Source organism: Procambarus clarkii, chromosome 22, assembly GCF_040958095.1.
Source record: "Procambarus clarkii isolate CNS0578487 chromosome 22, FALCON_Pclarkii_2.0, whole genome shotgun sequence".
In the NCBI taxonomy this organism is placed as follows: Eukaryota; Metazoa; Arthropoda; class Malacostraca; order Decapoda; family Cambaridae; genus Procambarus; species Procambarus clarkii.
Window position 1 is genome coordinate 19,630,243 of NC_091171.1, and position 17,018 is coordinate 19,647,260.

Sequence of the window (17,018 nt, forward strand, 5' to 3'; positions counted from 1 at the left end):
TGATCAACTTGGATAATTTTCATGTTTGTAGCTTCATATATTAGTTAGCATTGTGTATTTTTGTACAGTATTTGGCTCAAATTCTGCACACATACTGTATGTGACCAAAATAATGTGATTGAGTACTATGCATGTGCTTACAATGTAAAATGTACAACTATATAACATGTTAACCTGTCTCAGTGACAACTCAAAGGAAGTGTGTTGTAACCCACTCCCTTGCTGCTATTCTGTCTGGGAATGTTGTTGCCAAAATATTTAAACTATTTTTATTTACAGTACTTATTTATTTATATACAAGAAGGTACATTGGGTTTATGAGAGTACATAGCATTGATGTTTTTACATTCTTGTAAAGCCACTAACACGCATAGCTTTTTGGGCAGGGATATAGTGTATACAGTACAGTACTAAACTCTGATTGAACAACCAAATTGTGATGATAATCACAGGCCACTAGTACACAATAACCTCATTGAATAGTAAGTAATTAAAAATAAGAGCAGAATTTTTTTGTGGGTCTTGGGTTAACTCCTATTACATCCAGAGGTTTTATAATATTTATATCTGTATAAAGACTGGCTAATACAGTAATGTAGTAACTAATACTCAACTACTGCCTCCATCACGTCACTGATGGGTCTAAGTCTGCAGACAATGTAGGCTACTCTCTTGTTTTTCCTGACCACACCTATATGTGTTGCTTGCCTCCGGAGACTAGCATCTTCACGGCAGAGCTTTATGCTATTCTCTATGCTCTTCGTCAACTGTGTTTGTTCTCGCTGTCAATCCTCCTTTGTTGTTGTAGTTGACTCACAGTGCCCTCATGGTTCTGGAGTTCTTTAATTCAGTCCATCCGGTGGTAATCGAGATTGAACATTGGCTGTTTCTTATCTCCAGTAGATACAAGACAGTTGAGTTTTCCTGGGTTAACAGCCATATTGGCATGTCCTTAAATGATCGTGCAGACGTTGCCGCTAAGGAAGCTATCCACACTTGTCCCATCTCCCGTAATGGTATTCCTTATTCCAATTTTTACCCAGTTACTCATTCTTCCATCCTTGCCCGTTGGCAAGATTGTTGGTTTTCTGTTACTGGTAACAAGCTGCATGCTCATAAGAGTAATGTGTCGCCGTGGCCTTCCACCTACCACCGTAACCAGCGGTGGGAAACGACTCTGGCGAGGTTATGTATTGGCCATACACGTTTAACTCACAGGCACTTAATGGAGCACTACCCTGCTCCTTATTGTCCAAACTGCATTGTCTCTCTTACGGTAGTGTATATCCTTGTTGAATGCCCAGACTTCCAGGACGAACGTGTATCTTGCTTCCTGACTGTCCCTCGCAGTCACTCGTCCCTTGATAGAATTCTTGATGAATTGAATACCTTTGAGATCGTTCGCCTTGTGCATTTTTGTTCTCATATTGGCATCCTTGGTGATATTTAGCGCCCTCTGATTATTCCGCACATTTGATGGTGCTACATAGCCTTCCCGGCTTGGTGCCTTCTTTTGATAATTACTTACATCCCTACACATACAGATCATAACTGCCCAACCTCTTGCAGTATTCAGGAGAACTCGACAAGCCCCTTCAAAGGATACCTGATCAACCAGGTTGTGACTAATACGTCAGGTTGCAAACAGCCACGTCGCCTGGTTCTGGCATGTGATTGTTCCACCTGGCCAGCCTGGTGGATCAGACTAATAACCTGGTCAGGTCATGGTCAGAGACCGGGCCGCGAGGACGTTGATCCTGGGAATCAACAACAGGTAGTAGCTTGCCCCATCCTTAGGGGGTGGATTTGCTTCTGGTGAGGGGGTTGAGACTTTACCTCTCTGATGGACCTGCCTCATGAAATACACATGCCTCTTTTGAGTGTGTGTGTTTCACCCTCGAGGTTGAGATGTGAAGTTGCTCCGATCTCCTGGCTTGCAGACAATCCCTTTTTACCTTAGCAGCTTCATGTTCTTTCTGTGGTTCCTGAATGCTTGAGCTATGCATTGTGGGGTCAGATTGTGGGCATGTGGCAGCTTCATGTAGTCTTGCCTCAGGTGGTCATTTTGTTGGTGTGTCTGGGCTTCACGGCAGTTTTGCCGTCCAGCTCCATGGTCTGAATTTCTTGGCATTAGTGCTGTGAGTGGAGGCCTTTTGCATAGTGTTGGTGCACTCCCCTCCACCCTGTCATGAGATACAGTGGTACAATACTTTCAGGCTCGCTTTCCTTTTTGGCTTCTGCTTTGCCCTTTTCTCTCCTGTTACTGGAGGAGGAGGTTGCCCAAGTGCTCTTGGCTGATGCGGCAGCCTTGACCATGCATGCATACACTGGAGTTCTGTCCCCATTGTGGGCCATCATGTAATACCAATTTATTTTACCTGAATTGAATAATCTGTAATATGCCAGCCCATCCTCTTGAGCATTCACAACGTCACTAAAATGATGTACTAAATTGCCCAAACCTAGTCTAACCAAGAACCTGCAAATAGAAAATGGGACATGTAAATTTTGCAAGCTGGTATGATTTTTAGTACAGTACATCTTTGATGTTGGGAATTTTTATCAAATACGATGTGTTATGTGAAAGGGCAGGTTAAATGTGCAATATTGTATAGTATTTCTTGTACCTGCTTATATGTCTTGTTAGTTACCTAGCTACTTCAGTGACATTCAAGTTATTGATATTCTAAACCAGGGAGAAGGTACTTTAGTTAAACAATATGTTCTGTACTACTAAAAGTGAGAGAATTTTCATTATCATTATGGATAGCTACGAACAAGGCAATCATTGATGAATGAAAGCATAGGGAGTGAGTAGAGAATGTCACATTAACGTGGCTGAAAATTAACCCAAACCCACATGTGAAATAGGAAAGTGACTATTTTTATGTGTTCTGGACCCTTGATAATTGTCCAGGACAGACCAAATTACCATCACTTTCTTTTCACGTGTGAGGAGGTTGGGTTACTCATAGGGAGTAATTCCTGAATATTTTCGCAATTTATTTGGATGGTTTTTCAGGGCCTAATCTTCATGTCCCCTTTGGTGTCACAGGTGCAGGGTTGACTGTCAACCATGCAGTTTTGGAGGCTTTACCCTCCCTGTAGGTGGGGAGGGGATTGAAATAGCTTCATTCTTTGTCTGACCTTGTGCATGATGACTACCTTTAGAATACATACTGGCATATCCCTATTCATCCAGGGTTTAGTGATTGGTTCAAGATTTCATTTAGGACATCTTTGTTACCACTGCAAAGATTCTTCCCTCCCCACCCTCCCTTTTTTTTCTACCTGAACCTGGTGCTCAGGGCATTCACCACATTATAGCAGGTAGTGGATTCTTAACTTCCTTTGAAAACCCGCATCTTTGACTATCTTGCTGACTAGATGGTTTGGGCTCCCAGTCAGTCTACTAGTCTGCATATCAAGGATCTGGTTCTTACCTAGTCAGTGAGATTTGGAGTTCTTGTAAATTTTCAGAAGTCTCGGTCGATTTTGTTGAAGGTTCAGGCATGGTCTAGTTTGGTCTGGAACACATGGTTGGCATAAATGTCTCTGCCACCGATTGTCTTTGTTTGGTTAGTTTCTTGCTTGTGTTTCCCTCCTCCCTGTCCGGCTCATTGTTGCCATGAGGGGGCTTGGTGGGCGGCTGCCAGAGTGTGATGCTCCATGGGACAGTCCTCTGTCCTTTTGTGGCCTTATACTCCTGCTGCTGTCCTCACCAATTTTGCTGGACAACTTTTCCTTTTGTTTCGTTGTTCTCCCCCCCCCCCCCCCCCCCCGTCTTCTTCTTTCTAATTGACATTTCCCGCTGACCTTGTGCCTGTTTTGATCGTTCATTTGGCCTTCTTTTGTTTTGACGCCCGGGTGTTTTGAGGAGGCATACTCTTGCACCCGTAGAACTGTAGTACCCAACGTGTCGAGCGAGGGGAACCTTTTATTGTTAATCCTCCTTTCGTCACTGAAAGGACGGACTGACGGTTCTTAAGGTGGCGTTTGTGGGGCGTATACTCACAACACACCCCTATGGGGCCCCGGCAAGATTGGCAACATGTCTCTTGTTGGGTGTCCTGCCTCTAATTGTGGCTCCATGATGGGTGTGGGAGCACATTTGTGAATGAAAGTCTTTCCTCTCATCTCTTATGTCTATTAATGTTCCTCTTTTACCTTCTCGGGCTCGTGGGGTGGGTGACCAAGCCCCCGAGTCGGCCTGTGTGGGAAGACCGGGCATTGTAGCCTCTGCTGCATTGGGCCCCGACCTTTGACCTTGGCCCCGAGGGGTCAAAGGAGGGTCTTTTGACCCTCCTGACTACTCCCCTCGGCTCCCCTCCCTCCTCTGTGGTTGGGTTGAGTCCCAAGCCCCCAGTGGTGACCACCTTGTCCCCTGGCATGGCTCAGTCTCTAGTTGTGACTACTGCACCTTTTAACCCCTCTCTGGGGGTTTTCAATGCCGTCCTTGCCACGGCCGCACTCGCTCCATTCCTTCACGTACTGATGCGTATCAAACCTTGTTTGGTCCCGCTTCGTGAGCCAAATACTTTGATCTTCTCCCTATTGATACTACGCCTCCTGACGATTTCTCCCTCCATAGGCACCTTATTGATTCAGTAGGTGCCCCTGTCACCTTCAGTCACACCCGTCTCGGTACACGGGTAGTTGCTGCTCCTTCTTAGGATGCAGCCTCCCACTTGGCCGCCTTATCCTGCCTTGGCGTGAACCCTGTTCGGGTTTCCAAGAACGCTTGGTTGAATGCCAGTGTTGGCACTATTCTCCTCCCACCCCATGTTGCAACCAGTGTTCGGAATCTACAGGACTGCCACGAAGATATTCGGCATATCCTCGAAGCCCAGGGCCATTTTGTCCTCCAGGTAGACTCGTTTACTCGTCCCCCTTGTGGTCGCTGCCGTCAACCCCTTTGGGTTGTGAAGATTATCTTTGATGGTAGGACCCTTCTGCCCTCTGTCATTCTTGCTGGTGCCAGGTGCTCTGTCCAGGAGTACATTCCCTCTCCTTGGCTCTGTAATAAGTGCTAAAGGTTTGGGCATGCAGCCCTCCACTGCTCCGGTACTCTCTCTCTCTTTGTCCTGTGTGTGGGGACGAAGGTCACTCTAAGTCGGAGTGCACTTCTCCCCAAGCTCGCTGCCTCAATTGCGGTGAAGCCCACCCTATCTTCTCCCGCGGCCGTCCTCAACTTGAAGCACCGGGAACATTTGTCTTTTCCTGAGGCGAGGCGCCAAGTTCGCTGTCTTCCACCGTATGCTAACGTCTCTTATGCTTGCATGTTGCGCTCTTTCTCTCCTCATCCTTACCGTCTTCCTCAGTCTCACAACCGTTTCCAGGCCTTAGACCCAGACACGCCCACCACCGCCTCCTCTGTTCCCTTGAGTTCTGTCCTGAAGGGTCCCTCTCATGGCTCTCTTTCAGGGGCTCCCCTTCTTTCTACCCAGTCTATCATGTCTCCTGTGTCTTCTTCCTCGTCTTCTTCCAAGTCTTCTTCCAATCCTTCTCCTCCGTCTTTTAGCTCTCCACGCCGCCTGTCAGTGAGGGCTGATGTCCATCGCTCTCCCAACGGCCATCGTGTTTGCTCTCGTTCTGCTTCTCCTGTTGAGAAGCTTGAATCTATTGCCCAGTACATTGTTGCTGGGACGCATGTCTCATTGAGTCAGAAGCGAAAGCCTGGCTCCTCTCCTTCCTCCTTCCCGGCGGGTAAGAAGGCTTCGCTTTCTTCCTCGCCCCCTACCTCTGACACTCTCGCTCCATCCCCCTCCCATTTTGGTGCTTGCGCTCCCTGTTCCTGCTTTGGAGGTTTCTCTGGCCCCCACTTCCTCCTCGGTTGCTGCCCTTGCTGAGGTGCACTCCCTGGTTTCTACCTGTCCTGCTGCTGTCCTTGACCCACGGTTGTCCCCCCTTCCTCCTCCTGTCCCTGCACGTCAGCCTCTGGTTTGTCCTCCCACTCCCTTCCCTCCATCTTTACTCAGCTTGCCCATGCTCCCTAACCCTGACTTCGCTAATCCTGTGCTTCTTTAACGTGCTGTGTTCCTTTTTCACCTTTGTTTCTTCGTTGTTCTCTGTTGCTGTCCTTTCTCTTCTTGTCAATGTCTGTTCTTCAGTGGAACATTCGTGGTTATTATGCCAATTTCCTTGAACTCCAACTTCTGATTTCACGGTTTTCGCCCCTTTGTCTCTAGGAGCCGATGCTTGGTGCTCGTCCTGGTCGCTTCCGTGGCTATTCCTTTCTCTCCCCCCCATCCCCCCAGCAACAGCTCGGGCTCCTAACTCTTCTGTTTTCTTGATTCGCTGTGATGTTTCCTATGTCCCCTTACTTTTTCCATCGCCTCTCCATTGTTCTGCTGCCCATATCTTTGTGAGGAAATGGTACACGGTTTGTTCCATTTATCTACCCCCGAGTGTCCCACTTTCTCTTCCCGATCTTAAACAAAAACTGGACTCCTTACCAGACCCTGTGCTCATGCTAGGTGATTTCAACTGTCGTCATACCCTTTGGGGTGATGTTCTGACAAACACCCGGGGTCGCCTTCTTGAACCGTTCACACTTTCTTCTTCTCTGTCTCTTCTGAATTCTGGTGAGCCCACTCTTTTGGACTCTCGGACTCGCACCCTTTCCTGTCTTGATCTTTCTCTCTGCTCGTCGTCTCTTTACTTGGATTTCATGTGGCGAGTTCTTGATGACCTTCATGGCAGTGATCATTTCCCCATCCTTTTTACCTTTTGCTCTTTTTACTCTCCCCTCTCCTTTCCTAGGTGGCAGTTTGCTAAGGCAGACTGGAACTTATTTACCCTCAGTGCTGCTCTCTCTGACCTCTCCCTTCTGTCTCTCCCTCTCCTCCTTTTTCATGACACCATCTTCCAACACTGCCCTCCGCTCTATTCCTCTCTCTTCCTCTCTCTTCCTCTCGGGGACCGCAGAAGTGTGTTTCCTGGTGGAATGCAGGCTGTGCTCGGGCTGTCCACTGGAAGAGACACCGCCGCCGGCAGACGGCTGATTCTTTTGTTTTGTTTTGGAAGGCGAGTGCGGTGGCCCGTAGGACTATCCGTACGGCTAAATGTGAATGTTGGATGTCTTATGTCTCCACCATTACGTCCGAAAATCCTCTGCCGCACATCTGGAAGCATATCCGCAAGATAGCGGGTAAGTTCGTTCCTGATGTCTCTCCGGTCCTTCACCTCCGTGGTACTCTTGTGACGGACCCGTTGCAGGTTGCTACCGAACTGGGTTCTCACTTTTCTTCTGTTAGCTCTGGTTCTCATCTTCCTCAATCTTTCTTTCTTCGTAAACCTGTCCTGAATCTTGTCCTTTAGATTTCTGCACTCATCTCCGACTTCCCTATAATGATCCCTTCTCTCTCTCTGAATTTCCGTCTGGCCTGGCCCTCTGCGGTTCTACGGCGGCAGGCTGCGATGGCTTTCATTATGAGATGCTTCGCCATCTCCTGCTATGCACGTCTCAGTATTTGCCGAGTCTGTATAATCAGATCTGGGAGTCGTCGTCAGTCCCTGAGGACTGGCTCGATGCCGTTGTCCTCCATGTTCGAAAACCAGGGTCTCTGGGAACTTCCCCTTAGGACTTTTGCCCTATTGCCCTCACGAGTTGTCTGTAAACTCTTTGAATGTATGGTTAACGTTCCTCTGATGTGGTTCTTAGAACACTATCACCACCTCTTCCCTTCTCAATTTGGTTTCCGCAAGTGCTGCAGCACAACAGATGTCCTGGTGAACTTGGAGGTCTATGTTTGTGCTGCTTTTGCTGCAAAGACCTCCATTAATGCCGTTCTTTTTGACCTGGAAAAAACTTACGACACCACTTGGAGATACATATTCTGTCCCAACTTCATTCTTTTGGCCTTTGTGGTAATCTCCTTTTCTTTCTCCAAAGCTTCCTCTCTCGTCGTTCCTTTCGGGTGAGGCTTGCTACCACTCTCTCTGTCTCTTTTTCAGCAATACGAAGTTGTGCCCCAAGGTAGTGTTCTGAGCACTACTCTTTTTCTGGTTGCCCTCAATGGTCTTCTATCCTCTCTTCCTTCTGGCGTCTTCTCCGCTCTCTATGTCGACGTTCTTACCCTTTGCTGTCGGGGTGATGATTCGCCTCTTCTTCAACACCGGCTTCAACTTGCGATTGATGCCGTGTCGTCTTGGGCCACCGATCATGGTTTCAGGTTCTCAACATCTAAGACTTGTGCTATGACTTTTACTTGGAAGCTTGTCGTTCTTCGTCCTTTGTCGCTTTATGGTCACCCCATTGTGTACAAGGATTCCGCTAAGCTTTTGGGGCTGATTTTTGACACTCATTTGTCTTGGTCACCCTATATCTCTTACCTCTGAGTTGAATGCTCTAAGGCCCTTACCCTCTTTCAGGTGTTGTCCCATACTTTTTGGGGAGCGGATAGGCGCAGCCTCCTCGCTTTACATTTCCCTCTCGTCCTGTCTAAACTCAATTATGGTTGCCCTACTTACTCGTCTGCTTCTCCTTCTACTCTTTGCCGTCTTGATGCTTTGCACCATACTGGGTTGCGCCTCAGTTCTGGTGCCTTTCGTTCGACTCCCGTCCTCAGCTTGTATATTGACACTGGCTTCCTATCTCTCCAGGACCGCCGTGATTGCTACTGTCTTCGCTATCTTGCGCAGTCCTTGCAACATCCTTCCTCTTGCCTCTGTCGTGCTTTAACTTTTACCCCTCCTGTGGTTGCTGTTACTCTTCACCACCTCCCTCTTTCTGTCCGGTTATCTCGCTTACAGATTCTTTTTCAGTTCGTATTTCTAATATTTCTCCTCGTGTTGTTCCTTCTTTGCCCCCGTGGAGAGTCCCCCTTCCGCAGTTTTGTACATCCCTAACCCGCATCACTAAAGCTTTTACCCCCTCCTACAGTCCTGAAACGCCTTTTCCTTGAGCACTTTTCTTCACACTCCCGCTCCGTTTCCATCTTCACCGATGAGTCTAAGTCTGCAGACGGTGTAGGTTACTCTGTTGTTTTTCCTGACAGCATTTATATGTCACTTACCCCCGGAGACTAGTATCTTCACAGCGGAACTTTATGCTTTTCTCTATGCTTTTCGTCTCCTGCTTTCTCGTTGTCATCCTTCCTTTGTAGTTGTCGATGACTCGTAGTGCCCTCATGGCTCTCGGGTCCTTTAATCCGGTTCATCCGGTGGTTGTCTAGATACAGCATTGATGTTTCTTATTCATAGTAAATTAAAGTCTGTTGAGTTTTGCTGGGTTCCCAGCCATATTGGTGTCTCTTTAAATGAGTGTGTGGATGCTGCCACTAGGAAAGCTGTCTGCTCTTGTCTCATCTCTTGCAACAGTATTCCTTATTCTGACTTTTACCCAGTTATTCATTCCTCCAGCCTTACCCGTTGGTAGGCTTGTTGGTCTTCTGTTACTGGTAACAAACTGCTTACTCTTAAGAGTTGTGTGTCCTCATGGCCGTCCTCCTACCACAATAACCGGTGATGGGAAACGGCTCTGGCAAGGTTGCATATTGGTCATACTCGCTTAACTCATGGTCACTTAATGGAGCGCCGCCCTGCTCCTTATTCTCCAAATTGCATTGTCTCTCTTACAGTTGTGCATATCCTTCTTGAATGTCCTGACTTCCAGGACGAACATGTTTTGTTTTCCGACCGTCCCCCGCGGTCGCTTGTTCCTCGATAGAATTCTTGATGACTCGGATACTTTTGTTGTCGTTCGCCTTATGCGTTTCTGTTCTCGTATTGGCATCCTTGGTGATATTTAGCGCCCTCTGATTATTCCACACATTTGATGGTGCTACATAGCCTTCCCGGTTTGGTGCCTCCTTTTGATAATTACTTATAACGAATAAATCTTTTACCCTAACTATTCTTTCCCACAGTTGTTTAGTCTATTGCCACTCGATATTATCCTCCATGATTTTGAGTCCTTTGACATCAATGTTTTTTACATCCTTCCACTGTGGTATTGGCGTCGTGGATGATGTCTAGGGGATTTTGACCTTTGTGATGGACGGTGCAATGTTGCCTTCCAGGCTTGGCATTTTCTAGTGATGACTGATTGTTACGGCCAGCTTGGGCCAGTAACCGGATTCGTGTCTTATAATCACTTCTTCTTGATCCTACCCCAAGTCGATGGTAAGTTTTGAAGAATTGGCTGTGGCAAGTAGTAGTGCATAGAATAAAAGGGGGGGGGGGGATAAACAATACACAATTACACCATCACCAATGTATTATCACCTTCACCAATATATATTATGTCTCGTAAGTATTACTACACATATTTACACTGTGTCGCTTTCATTCAGGATACTCAATAGATCTGCAGTGTTCATCAAATCCTGGCAAGTTCACTGCATCCAGGTACACATCCACACTTAATGGCAATCATTTGCAAGTTCACCCTCATCAACATGGGCCAGTCCACACAGTATCGTCACGGTTTCCCAATACCCCATATTCACTCTCCAAAAACACATTGGCTTCAGCAACATGCTGACTGGGGTCTCAAATTATCACATACAGGGGTAGTTAACACCCTGGCAGAAGTCTCTAGCAACACACTAGTAGCACTTCTCAACACACGCACTACTATTGTCTCGTAACTCTTCTTGGCCACATCCCCGGTATGTCGGTCCATACAACACTGCATAAATCCAGCGGCTAACACACTGCTGCTATCGACGGTGGCCACTTTGTTCTCTGACAGGACCAAGTCACAAGTTCTGGACAACACAAGGTGAACTACCCTCCTTTGCGCAATCACCTCCTTACGTTACCTCGGTGAACATGAAACGTCATTAGTTAGACAGTCAATATACTGGGTGACCTTGGGATAACACCCTTACACCAGGGAACTGAGTTTGTAATTGCAGTCACAGCCTAGATGGCGTTGATATCATTATGCCACCCACCAGAGGTTATCATCATCGAACTCCTTCTAACCGAGATATGAAACAGGAAACTTTTACCAACGCTACCACCACTGTAAACCGATGGCGTTGTCCGCATCTCGCCTAATACCTGGGAATTGGAGTGCAGGTCCATAGATGGCGAAGAAATTGCCACTCCTCACTCCAGCAACGGTGTCGATACCATAACATTATTTTAAGTAACATCAGATTTGATTACAGACGGTAATTGTTTGTGTGAAAGTTTTTGTGCAAGAAATTCCCAGGAAAGGCTTTTGTGTAGAAGAAATGAGCATGGTAGCTGTGGTGGCCGGCCAATGTGGCTGTGCCCGCCGGCTGTGCCCGCCAGAGTGATGTAACAGTGTCAACTTTACACAGTTGCTGATAATTGCCTTAACTTCGGAAATTGTTTTTACTGGGATCCTAGGAGCCTCGATCTGGGGTTTAAAGATACGAGTTAACTGGGAAAGTGTGAGGACTTGATCATTCACATGGGGTATAGTGATGTCAGAGCGCAGGCATGAGGCTGTAGCGGCGTGTGGCGGCTCTAGACCTGACCGCGTGTGGCGGCTCTAGACCTGACCGCGTGTGGCGGCTCTTGACCTGATCGCGTGTGGCGGGTCTTGACCTGATCGCGTGTGGCGGGTCTTGACCTGACCGCGTGTGGCGGGTCTTGACCTGACCGCGTGTGGCGGGTCTTGACCTGACCGCGTGTGGCGGCTCTAGACCTGACCGCGTGTGGCGGGTCTTGACCTGACCGCGTGTGGCGGCGCTTGACCTGACCGCGTGTGGCGGCGCTTGACCTGACCGCGTGTGGCGGCGCTTGACCTGACCGCGTGTGGCGGGTCTTGACCTGACCGCAGGTGTACACAGCGGCCAGTTTACACAAGATAACTGCTGCCTCACAGTCTTATCATGGAACTGTGTCATCATTACTCACCCCAGGTTTATACTCTGCATGATCACTGTATTCATAACAATAAGGACAACTATATGTGTATATACAAGTGTGTATATACTATTTGCATTTACTATTTGAATTTGCAGAATCCAGCTATTAGCTCTTGGACCCCACCTCTCTTAACAAATTTATTTTTCCTCTATTATGTCTTCTACATGTATTTAACTTGCACACGAACATACGCACCCACACATCCCCAGGAAACAGCCCGTAGCAGCTGTCTAACTCCTATGTACCTATTTACCGCTAGGTGGGGCATCAGGGTGAAAGAAACTGCCCATTGGTTTCTGCTAATTCGAATCTCATATTGTTTGCAGGCCAACATAACATATGACCGTTAGATTCACAACGCATGTCAAATACTGACTTGCTTAAATCTGTGCTAGTTAGGGGCGCCTGACAGCTGAGTTAACAGCACTTCGGATTCGTAGTCTTGAGGTTCCGGGTTCGATTCCCGGTGGAGGTAGAGACAAATGTGCAAAAAGTTTTTCTCCCTAATGCCCTGTTACCTAGCAGTAAACAGGTACCTGGGGAGAGCTGCTACTTGGGGGGGGGGGATGTAACAAAAGGGAGGCCTGGTCGAGGACCGCGCCCCGGGGACGCTAAGCCCCGAAATCATTTCAAGATAACCTCAAGATGTGACTTACAGCTTGGGTTGTATGGGTTGATTGTATATGCGCGCCCGCCTGTCGTCGCCATGGAAGTCAGAAGAAATGTTTCCACGATAAATACGTTGTTCAAACTGGATCACAGGGCATAATAATGTGTGTGTTGGGTGGCCCGTGTGCTCGTGTCATGTATGGGGAGGTGCTGGTGACGAGACCATGGGGGGGGGGGGGCTGGTGCCGGAGGATATGAGGAAAGACTAGGCGGGGGAGGGGATTGGGGGGCGGGGGAGGTCCCCTGTTGCGCCACCAACCCGTTCTCGCAAATTCGTAAAGTCAATATTGACTTATTAACTACGTGCATAGGTGATATACTAAACATAATAGATACCCCTAAAAAGATTCATAGAAAACACCGACCTTACCTAACCTTGTTAGTATCTTAAGATAAGCATCTTATTGCTTCGTAATTACAATTATTACTTAACCTATACCTATTATAGGTTAAGTAACAATTGTAATTACGAAGCAATAAGATGCTTATCTTAAGATACTAACAAGGTTAGGTAAGGTCGGTGTTTTCTATGAATCTTTTTAAGGGTATCTATTATGTTAAGTATGTCACCTATGCACATATTTAATAAGTCAATATTGACTTATTAAATTTGCGAGAACGGGTTGTGCGCCACATGCGTTGTGTTGACATCAGTATCGGAGAATGTATAGCAAGATGGGAGCTGGTGGCGGGGGGGGGGGAGGGGGGGGGTATTTGTTGTAGCGGAGAGGGTTTCCGGTTCCGGAGTGCTGGTGAGACAGCCCTCTACCAAATGTGTCCCTCACACTTGAGCAAGAGGTGAAGTATGAGGGACACAGCCCTCTACCAAATGTGTCCCTCACACTTGAGCAAGAGGTGAAGTATGAGGGACACAAGCCTCTACCAAATGTGTCCCTCACACTTGAGCAAGAGGTGAAGTATGAGGGACACAGCCCTCTACCAAATGTGTCCCTCACACTTGAGCAAGAGGTGAAGTATGAGGGACACAAGCCTCTACCAAATGTGTCCGTCATACTTGAGCAAGAGGTGAAGTATGAGGGACACAGCCCTCTACCAAATGTGTCCGTCATACTTGAGCAAGAGGTGAAGTATGAGGGACACAGCCCTCTACCAAATGTGTCCCTTACACTTGAGCAAGAGGTGAAGTATGAGGGACACAGCCCTCTACCAAATGTGTCCCTCATACTTGAGCAAGAGGTGAAGTATGAGGGACACAGCCCTCTACCAAATGTGTCCGTCATACTTGAGCAAGAGGTGAAGTATGAGGGACACAGCCCTCTACCAAATGTGTCCCTCACACTTAAGCAGGTGAAGTATGAGGGACATAACCCTCTACTAAATGTGTCCGTCACACTTGAGCAAGAGGTGAAGTATGAGGGGTGGTGGCGTTATCAGGAGGCAGCCATAACTGTGTCAGCCTGGGTGTGCCGCCACCAGATAAGGAGACTGGCTACGTAGCGCACAGTTCTGACACACGTCACTGGTGTTCCACAAGTAATCCCATCAACATGGTTCAGGTGTCTGATACCTTGATTGATGCTCTGTACCTGCCTATCAGTTACCTATCAGGGATGTCACTCTGTAAATACTGTATTCTAATCGAAAGTCGCTACAATATGTCATAAGAATAACCCTGATTATAATTAATCATCCATCGCCACGCAGCACCTCCTGTGCTCCTCCAACCTCCGCCACTCCCCAAACCACGCATTCATAAATTGTCAAGTACTGTGTGTTCAAATCAGGTATTTTCTGAAATATTGATTATTATTATTATTATTATTATTATTATTATTATTATTATATAATAGAATTTGGTATATAGTTAGGCCTAGATTGGGTTAGGTTAGGTATATAGGTTCTGTTGGCCAATATATTTGTGTTTGCGTACCTTGGAGAGACATTTACAAGAGGTGCATTTTGAACAGAAGACGTTAGCGAAACACTGTTCAAGGAAAGTCCGAACATTATCAGTTGTAAGTCGTGTGTAACAACCTGCCCTTATCCACATTAGGCCAAATGCTCGTTAATCAAGGTGCCAAATCCCTTGCCCAGGACATCCTGTCAAAAGGATAGGCTCGTTAAAGCGGCGGCCGTCCCCCCACGACGCACTCATCAGTTTTTACGTATTGTGTAATAAAAATAAGTTTGTTGTGATATATTAAAGTTTTGTGTTTAGTTAGACGTAGGTTAGGCTGGGTGTTTAGGTTCAGTTGGCGATGTGTTCAAGTTGAAGTACAGGTGAAGCATCTACAGCGTTGTGGTCGGGAGAGGTGGTCAGCCAAGCGCTGTTTCCCAAGTGTTTGCGGACGTCATCAGTTGTGATGACGGTGACCGGTACGTGGCTTATTATATAGTGTTGTATAGCTACGATGACTTAGTGCTGCATGTCACCCCATCACCCAACATGCCCCCCACAGTCCCCCCGAGACCCCCTCCCCCCCATCACTGCTCCGCCCTATATACGCACAATGACTCCCAAGCTGTTATCTGAGGTATTTATTATTTAAATAAATTCACAAGTCAGTCACAAGGCCGGACTTGGGGAGTAGAACTACTCCCAGAACCCATCAAGCAGGTGTCAAGCTTGTGTCAAGCAGGTATCAAGCTTGTGTCAAGCAGGTATCAAGCTTGTGTCAAGCAGGTATCAAGCTTGTGTCAAGCAGGTATCAAGCTTGTGTCAAGCAGGTATCAAGCTTGTGTCAAGCAGGTATCAAGCAGGTATCAAGCTTGTGTCAAGCAGGTGTCAAGCAGGTATCAAGCAGGTGTCAAGCAGGTATCAATAAGGTATCAATAGAGTCACGAGGCATTTGAACAAGTCGGTGTTCGAACCCTTGTTTGTATAACATAGTTTGTTTTAGTATATGATCTGATCAATAAGATAGGCGAGGTCTGGGGGAGGTTGTGTAGGTGGGTGCTGGGTGTGGGGTGTAGGTGGGTGCTGGGTGTGGGGTGTAGGTGGGTGCTGGGTGTGGGGTGTAGGTGGGTGCTGGGTGTGGGGTGTAGGTGGGTGCTGGGTGTGGGGTGTAGGTGGGTGCTGGGTGTGGGGTGTAGGTGGGTGCTGGGTGTGGGGTGTAGGTGGGTGCTGGGTGTGGGGTGTAGGTGGGTGCTGGGTGTAGGTGTAGGTGGGTGCTGGGTGTGGGGTGTAGGTGGGTGTGGGGTGTAGGTGAGTGCTGGGTGTGGGGTGTAGGTGGGTGCTGGGTGTGGGGTGTAGGTGAGTGCTGGGTGTGGGGTGTAGGTGGGTGTGGGGTGTAGGTGAGTGCTGGGTGTGGGGTGTAGGTGGGTGCTGGGTGTGGGGTGTAGGTGGGTGCTGGGTGTGGGGTGTAGGTGGGTGCTGGGTGTGGGGTGTAGGTGGGTGCTGGGTGTGGGGTGTAGGTGGGTGCTGGGTGTAGGTGGGTGCTGGGTGTGGGGTGTAGGTGGGTGTGGGGTGTAGGTGAGTGCTGGGTGTGGGGTGTAGGTGGGTGCTGGGTGTGGGGTGTAGGTGAGTGCTGGGTGTGGGGTGTAGGTGGGTGTGGGGTGTAGGTGAGTGCTGGGTGTGGGGTGTAGGTGGGTGCTGGGTGTGGGGTGTAGGTGGGTGCTGGGTGTGGGGTGTAGGTGAGTGCTGGGTGTGGGGTGTAGGTGAGTGCTGGGTGTGGGGTGTAGGTGGGTGCTGGGTGTGGGGTGTAGGTGAGTGCTGGGTGTGTAGGTGTAGGTGGGTGCTGGGTGTGGGGTGTAGGTGGGTGCTGGGTGTGGGGTGTAGGTGGGTGCTGGGTGTGGGGTGTAGGTGAGTGCTGGGTGTGGGGTGTAGGTGAGTGCTGGGTGTGGGGTGTAGGTGGGTGCTGGGTGTGGGGTGTAGGTGAGTGCTGGGTGTGTAGGTGTAGGTGGGTGTGGGGTGTAGGTGGGTGCTGGGTGTGGGGTGTAGGTGGGTGCTGGGTGTGGGGTGTAGGTGAGTGCTGGGTGTGGGGTGTAGGTGGGTGTGGGGTGTAGGTGAGTGCTGGGTGTGGGGTGTAGGTGGGTGCTGGGTGTGGGGTGTAGGTGAGTGCTGGGTGTGGGGTGTAGGTGGGTGTGGGGTGTAGGTGAGTGCTGGGTGTGGGGTGTAGGTGGGTGCTGGGTGTGGGGTGTAGGTGGGTGCTGGGTGTGGGGTGTAGGTGAGTGCTGGGTGTGGGGTGTAGGTGAGTGCTGGGTGTGGGGTGTAGGTGGGTGCTGGGTGTGGGGTGTAGGTGAGTGCTGGGTGTGTAGGTGTAGGTGGGTGCTGGGTGTGGGGTGTAGGTGGGTGCTGGGTGTGGGGTGTAGGTGGGTGCTGGGTGTGGGGTGTAGGTGAGTGCTGGGTGTGGGGTGTAGGTGAGTGCTGGGTGTGGGGTGTAGGTGGGTGCTGGGTGTGGGGTGTAGGTGAGTGCTGGGTGTGTAGGTGTAGGTGGGTGCTGGGTGTGGGGTGTAGGTGGGTGCTGGGTGTGGGGTGTAGGTGGGTGCTGGGTGTGGGGTGTAGGTGAGTGCTGGGTGTGGGGTGTAGGTGGGTGTGG

The 17,018-nt window shown here is 48.8% G+C and overlaps 2 protein-coding genes across 8 annotated transcripts in view; both read left to right on the forward strand.

The window, feature by feature from the left end:
* The window catches only part of LOC123757685 (ceramide synthase 6), a 103,056-nt gene that overhangs the window by 52,123 nt on the left and 33,915 nt on the right, over positions 1-17,018 (forward strand). Inside the window, exon 1 of one of the 2 annotated variants that reach the window (XM_045741543.2) lies at positions 14,242-14,264. The exons of the other annotated variant lie outside the window; for it this stretch is intronic. The gene's annotated coding sequence lies outside the window, so the exon portion shown is untranslated. Of the gene's footprint in view, positions 1-14,241; positions 14,265-17,018 lie in introns of those variants that run through there. 2 annotated transcript variants of the gene reach the window in all.
* Positions 1-17,018, forward strand: part of LOC123757638 (bifunctional peptidase and arginyl-hydroxylase JMJD5) — a 296,441-nt gene that overhangs the window by 51,508 nt on the left and 227,915 nt on the right. The gene's annotated exons all lie outside the window — the stretch shown is intronic.